We start from the raw sequence: 8237 nt of genomic DNA, 5'->3' as shown, positions 1-8237 counted from the left end.
CATTGCTCTGTTTGACTAATTACAGATCTGCTCCCAACCATCTGGATGTTTGTGGGCCTCTTTTAGAGATTTAGCGGATTCTGTTACCGAGGGTGACGGCGAACACGTATGAGCTGTGATCAGGCCTGTGACTGTTTGGTCGCTGTCACATCCATCAGACCTTTTCCACAGTCATCTCTCTGCTGGAGCACATGTGGATGGAGAGGTGTTTTTACAAATCTCCAGGCTTTTGTTCGAGCTTTGCCCAGGGACCAATAGAGCATGATAAAGGACGACTACGCGAGATACCCCGGCACAAATTTCATCTCTCGCCCGCCTGTCTGGGAGCTTTGAAATGTAATCGACTGTGCACATGTGACAGAGCCAAAAGGTGTCGGTTTGATTTGAAGGAATTGTGTGGTGATAGTGTTGGGGGTGGGGGGGTGGGGGCAGTAGAGGAGGACAGGTAAATCCTAGAAGGAAGATAAAGACATAAAAAGAGATGTGAAAGACGGATTTCTCTGAGCATTTAGCAAATATGCGACGTTACAGGAATTTGAATGCGAGCTGAAATGACCTCTTTGAGTGCCCACATGACTGTTTTTGTCTGTGCATGAGGTGATTTGCATGCGTTTGGGTGGCTTTTGTGTGTTTGTGTCTGAGAGTGTGAGCAGAAACAGTGTTTAGAGGGATGGTGGGACTTTGTTGAGCCCTGTGGAAATTAGAACTCTCCATCTCTGTCCTCAGGCCAGTCTGTTGGTGCACGTCTGAGAATGTGTACGTGTGGCTAAGCATCTACTTCTCAGTTTAGTTTAGTTTAGTTTTGTACAATTTAAAAGAAAATACACACAAAATGACAAGAAAAACAAATAACAGTATAGTCCAGGGATCGGCAGAAAAACCCACTGGGCTTATTTGGAACCTCCAGCTAAATAAAGTTAACATCTCATACAGAAAACTATACGAGTACATAAAAGTGACGACAAGCTAATGGTAACAATTATATCATATCATAACAATACTGACTAGAGTGAAGACATCAGTATTTCAGAAGCCAAAAATATGAGCCACTGCAGGAAGTAAGAAAGAAAAACCTAAAAAATATGATTGTTTGCTGGAAGTGTTTCTTCTAATTTGTGTGTAACTCAGCATCAAATGGAAGACACATGACATGTTCTTCTATATATAATAACGATATTTTAACAAACGCATTTTTATTTATTGTAGATATTTTAATTCTGTTATTCTGTTATTTTAATGACTTTCTGGACTACATAGGAGTTGGTTACAGTAGAGTAAGGGCATATAAAATCCAGAATTTGCCACCAGAGAGCAGAGTTTCAATCCAACATGGATAGATGTTTAGGTTTAAGCAAAAAAAAAAAAAAAAAAGAAAGACATTTGTTAGGGTTAGGAAAAGACTATGGTTTGGTTTAAGAATTAGTAAATACTTTGGGGGTTATTTTTCATTAATGTGACTCCGACTGTGGTATCTAATGTACTGTTTTATTTAATGGAATCATGTACAGTGAGCGTCATACCATTGTGGACTAACCTACCAATCCAGCCTCACCATGTTTGGGTTGAGTTTGTAATAATGACCCACTTGCTGCATACATTAGCCCTGACATTTAGAGCAAAACCTATAGGTAGCTGTAATTTACAGCATAAATGACACTGAAACACTATAATTATAACTTAAATCCATTCGCTCAAGATGCCAAAAGTACCAGCGGTTAAAGGACTACAACGGTGACAGTTGAAGAATGAGAGGTCACTTTTCAAGTCACTGTCACTATTACATGTATGCACTTTAAGGTTTGTCTCCTTTCTGTCCCTACCTGGCCCACTTTCATAGACTTACTCAGAAATAGTTGAATTTTTTATTCCTAGAAGGATCCATCTTATGATGCCATATACCACAGGTGTCAAACATGCGGCCCGGGGGCCAAAACCGGCCCTCCAAAGGTTCCAGTCTGGCCCGCGGCAAGATTTTATGGAGTGCAAAAATTACACTGAAGATATGAACAGTCAAAGGCGTTGAACTGGTTTGAGCCCAATGTGATCTAAAGTAAAATAATAGTCTAATAACCCTTACAATAAAATGCGAACAACCTGAAAATTAAGTACAATTTTAACAATATTCTATTACTAAATGTTTTGTGGATTTGTAGATCCGATTTGTAAGTTGTGTTAATAAGTTGACACATAATATTCAAGACATTCTTATTTTAGTTACACATTCCAAACTTCAAAATTTCAACAATATAATGTTTGTGTAACATTGTGTGTAATGCACATGTACAAATGATAAGTTGAGGCATATTGTTAAAATTTAGCTTATTTTTCTTAAGAAATTACATTTTTTTCTGGTTATTCACATCTTTTTGGTGAAAAGATAGTTTGTAAATGTAAATAATTTCATAATTTAATGTTTTACTGCACTAAAATGAAGAGAAAAACTTAGAGTTGTCCTTATTTATATGTTTTCATGCTATTATTTTAATGGTTTGGCCCACTTGAGATCGAATTAGGCTGAATGTGGCCCCTGAACTAAAATGAGTTTGACACCCCTGCCATATACTGATATTCTCCCACAATCTAAACCTCCAGATGCTGCTACAACAGCAGCTGAACTCATGCCCATTTGCACCAGCAATATTTCCTTTAAATTCACATCAAAGTTCTTATGCAATTTGATCCACTTCTATATCATTCATGCATATAATATTTCAATAGTGCCTTCAATACGTATCCAGCTCCATTTAATGACCAAACATGACCTTTGACCTGAACCCATTTGAATATCGTGTTGGAAAATACAGCAAAATCATTAGGTTTGACTTTTAAAATCTAAAATAACATTCTTTCCCACTTTGTAGATTCTATTGCTTGAAACATGTTAAACACACTATACACTACTACATCCCAACTGATCACTTAAACATGTCTTAAAGAAATATGAAAATAATATAGTTTTGTTGCCTAATCTACTTTTTGTTCTCGTGCATGGTTGTATTTCTTGGTATTACAGACATTATCACGCTAAAAGGGATCAGTTTTGGAGATGCTTGATACTACTGTTTTGTTTCAGAGTCATGCATCACTGAACATGGTCCAACATGATTTTCTAGACATAATTCTGCATTTTAACAAGGACACACCAATTTTTAAAAGGAATTCAAAGTGGGCAAAACAGATAGGATACCAGAACATGTTGTTTGCACAGTCAAAATACTGCACAGCTATTGCACTTTTGTTACAAAACATTTTATTCTGAAGTCATACAAATGCCATATTTTGCTGTTTTTGTTAGATAATCATAGAACCATTATGTCTTCTATTTGCAGTTGATGACCATGACTAGTTAACAGAACTTCCTCTTTGTTGTTTTTCTGTTTCATATCTTGTATAATCCAGCATTAAGGTGCATTTAATGTCACCTGCTGGATCTGTGTGTGGACTAGAGTTCATATCCCCTTCACTAACTCGATCATAATTATGTAGGCTGCATTGTTGTTTTTATTTCTTATGATCCACTGATGCCTGCATCTGGATTATCTTCTGTGATTTTCATGTTTCCATTTTTTTTCCTTTCCATTTTTAAATGTTATCATCGTACTGTAATGTGAAGTAATGTGCAAATAAACAAAGTTAAAGTAAAAAGCCTTTTAGATTTGTTGTAGCCACCATAGTGGAGGATGAAGCAGTGTGCGTTAAACACACCTTAAACACCTTTCAATGATAAAGTATGCAAATTATCTTACCAGTTACCATGAACGTTTGCATCCTGCTGCTGCACTGGGACGCTGCAACCTTATTCCACTGTACATCTGAAAAAAACACAAGAGTCTTGCAATGTCAAATGTTATTATTTTGCATCCATCCTTGCAAATCTGAGTACAGCTCTCAGCTATAGACGAAGAATTGGTAGATTCATGTCATATTTGGCTTCATGGATCTTCTAAGTAAACAGCTTGAGGCATGACTAAGCAGAAAAAACGAAGGCAAACATCGACATACTGTGTGTAATCTTGCACATAAAGAAGTAAAGACAACTTTTTAAAAATGACTGTATGAACTGAAATGTCTGCCAACGCTGTTACAACTTATTTAGTCAATAGCAGTTCCCGTCTGCCTTGTGTTTTCCAGTTTTTGTGTCTCTCTGAGGTGATGTTTGTGCAGCTCTCTGCCCTCAACAGTCTGCCTCGGGCTGTTGTGCCCAACCTTTACCTCCATTCTGCCTCTTCCCTCCTCTCCCTCTCTTGTTTTCTGACTCCTCAGCCACTGTCTCTGCCATGATTACTGTGTTGTGTGGAAAAGTTGCCTCACGGGAAGTTGTCTTCTTGTCTCGTTTTCTTCCTCCTCCTCTTCTTCGCCACGGTAATCCTTGGCTACACATTGGAGAATTGGTCGGTCGGCTGTAGAAACTGTCTTGTTGGGTTTGACTTTCTGTGACACTTTAGTGCGAGTCTTGGTTTTGACTGTGGTGATAGAAAACCGCTGAGCCAACATCCAAAACATTACTGATAATTGGGCATCATCAGTCACTTTCATTCAGTGGAACCAGTATTTAGATCCTTTAATATTAATATCACACTTGGAAATATCCTCTGAAGTTTGAACCTCAGTAACTGAGTGGGGATTCAGTAATATGTGCTGAAAAGTAGAAGTTCTTATGCTGTAAAATAGTCCCTGGTGGAGTTGGAGAGAGTGATGTAACAGCCTCAGCTCCCATTGGACAGTGCTGTCTGATGCACGCTACAACTGCAAAAATATTCTAAATATAGTCTCAGCTTCAACTCATATTGATTTTTGAGGTGGATAAAACCTTGTCTGTCTTGGCTCTTGTCCACAGTAGTGCATTCCATGGCTTCTGTGTTGGGACTTGAGTCTGCGTCTCTGAAGTGAGGCCATACTCACTGAAACTACTGAAGGTAAAACACCAGCCACTTTTACACAGAGATGCCGAAAAAAGGTGAGATGGTGATCCTACCTTTTTTCCACCATTGACCAACTTTCACAGTTAAGCTAAAGGAGTATCAGAGGTGAGACAGGCTGGACTTTTACACAGCGGACCTGAGTTCTGGAATCAAAGGGGCGGTGATGCAGCGAAGCGTGTAGTGTGACATATAACTTGCGCCTCAAACTTACCCCGAGCATAGCAATGTTGCTAACCTCTTCACTGTTCCACAAATGTTAGCATGGATAGACTCCTCCGCTTGAAGTGACAACAGCTCACAGATCTTGGTGCCTCCCCAGTTTGACATCTTTCTGGTCACGCTGATATATTTGTTTACTGTACACGCCCTGCGCTCATTTTTAAATCCCCCCTGGCGTGGGGGTCACACACGCAATACTTCATCAAAATGTCACACCTTGGTTACAGGACGAGAGGTTCATGATTCAATCTTTACCATGGCTCTGTTACTACCTCCAGAGGCGTTACAGAGCCATGATAAAGGTGGGACCAAATGATCCCACCATATCGTTTCCATACACGTCATTCCGGAATAAAGGCAAAACATTCCCCTAACAGAACTGCTGTGTAAAAGGGGCTACTGACTATTAGTGGTGTAATGGATCGTAACTGATGTGTGTACAGGGCCACACCTTCACTGTGCCATGCATGTTTACTATGGACTCAGTGTAAAGTTAATGACTAACAAAAACACAGTATAGTCCCATGTGTGGGAACATTAAGGCTTGTCCCTGTAAAACACAATGATGATGGGAACAAAATGGTGGATTGAGTTATAAATTAATCTTAAACAATTGTGATGTCTAGATCAGTGATTCTCAACTAGTGGGTTGTGACCCAAAAATGGGTCTAAAACCTGTTTTCAGTGGGTCGCAGGCCTTTGTCTGGGCCAAAACATAGTATTAAGAAACCAGTCCTGTGCTTTATTTTTTATGGATCCAACCCCCAGTAGGTGGCGGTAATGTGCTGTAATGCTAATTAACACCAAACATTTCACAGCATAAAAGAAGACCCAAAATGTACTATTCAAATCACGGAAAAACTCAGATTTGACTACATCAGATATGGTTTTATCTACAATCGACAAAAACCTCAGTGTGTTTAATTCTTGAATAAGTGACTGAATACACTTTTAATTTTCAAATGAGTTCACATTTTTGGTTTTGGTTAAAATTAACCTAATTAAGTGTTAAAGGGAATATTTCCATATTTAGCATCGCCACCTGCTGGTCAGTTTGGTTTATCATTAAACTTGTCCTCTGTGTTTTCATACTGTGATATTCTGTATAATCTCAGGTTCAAAACACACCATGTTTTTATTAAATAAATCGAAGAAGTTTAACTATCAGTTTGGGTCACAGCTTGTTATTGAGGGGTGATAGTGGGTCCTGAAGCCAGACCAGTTGAGAACTGCTGGTCTAGATGACTGGGTCAGAGCATCTCCAGAACTGAAGGTCTTGCTGGGTGTTCATCTGCAATCGTTACCAAAAAGTGTTACAACTGGATCTCATTACAATCAATAACACTATTAACTCTTTAAGCACCAAAGTTGCAATATTACAACAAGCACCATAACTGAATGAAACAGACCATAGCTCCCGATAGAGTCGCCAAATCTTGTTACCACATCCCACCAATAGATGGCGGACATGGGCCCCTTCAATCCTAACACCATTTAAGGGCATGTTTCTATTTACAGTGAAGAAGAAAAGCCAGTTTGAAAGGCAGTTTGAAAGGGCTCATTGTGTCTTGTTAAAAAGTTGCTAATCGTCCAAGTGTTTCCTAGACGTAGCATATACATCAGTCTACCAAATGCCACGGCATCATATTCTTTTACATCACAACACACTGAATCTCATTGTGTTGGATCAACATCACATTGTGTCAAACTGCATCCTAATTGCTTTGCCAAGTTAGTTTTGCCCCGAAAACTGATCTCATCCCCAGATCAAAAACAGTGATATGATCTAACCCATGAGTGTTGAAACCCTGCTGACTGTGGATGAGTACCTCACATGAACCCACTGCAGAGAACCCAAACTAAAGTCCATGTGTTTGTACTGTGCATCCTCATGAGTATGCATGAGAATAAAAGCAGGACACCATCATGAATAAACTGCTCCATATTGCTACTAACGTTCAGAGAGTCCACTTGGTACTTTGTTTGGACTAAATCTGAACTGAATGTAGTGCAGGGCTTTGATTGGTTCCAAACTGTGCCTTGTCTACAAATTCTGCTTTATTTAGTCTTTTAATCTAGACTTTTGGTTCTTCTTGCTGTGACACCGGGTCCTAGTCGACATAACTCATGTTACCGCATGTTATCATACTCATGCAGTCATGACACAACGGGGGGTGTATAGCCCCACGGTGGCAGATAACTATGATTTATTCGTCATATCTTTCGCTGCACCGTACAACACATTCCAAACTTAATTGCACATGACATTGCATTGACATTACACACCACCAGGGGCTTCTCTGTGTTATTAGAGTGTAAATATACCATCTGAAGTTAAATAAAAGAGTCATGATATCATATTAGAACAGGGATGATGGAGAACGGTACCATTAAGCAGATTAAAAAAGAGACAATTTCCAACGCACATTGACTAGTACACCAGTACAAGCTTGGGTCACATTAATTAAAAAGTCTTGAGCAATGAGAATGGTATATAATTCCAAAGTTATATGCTAATAAAAAAAAAAGAGCGCAGGTAATTACATTGTGTAATTATGATAATTTCCTCTGGTTTAGAATGAGAACGGGATTTTAATGGCTGTAGTTACAATAGTCAGATAATAGAATACCAATTAACACCTGAAAAAGACCATTCATAGCTAGAGGTCAGGCAGGAGTACTATTTTATTACTGACATGTATAATTTTTTTCTTTTCATTTCAAGTCCATGCAAAAATACTGCTGAATATGTGCTACTTGCATGTTTTTCATTTTCCAGGAAAAAAGTATGGAAATGAATTAAATCCAGAAAAATTGTATGTAAAATTAGTTTCACAGAAATGAGCAGTGTTCTTGTTCTTATCTATTTCTGTGTTCTACTGAAACTACTACATCTCAATCGTTGGGAGTTATCACAACCTGAAAAACTGAAGCTTAAGACGATTGATATTTAGATTTATGACAGCAAGTGGACAAATTATAAGGCAACTACAGAACTGGACAATAGTGAGGGATTATTTCCTGAAAATTGGTCACTTAAAGGACAATGAGCTCCACAAAAAAACACTGAAAAGACGACGCACTGTCCAGCTGCTT

This window comes from Sphaeramia orbicularis, chromosome 2 (genome assembly GCF_902148855.1).
Source record: "Sphaeramia orbicularis chromosome 2, fSphaOr1.1, whole genome shotgun sequence".
NCBI lineage: Eukaryota > Metazoa > Chordata > Actinopteri > Kurtiformes > Apogonidae > Sphaeramia > Sphaeramia orbicularis.
This window is presented reverse-complemented; position numbering follows the sequence as displayed.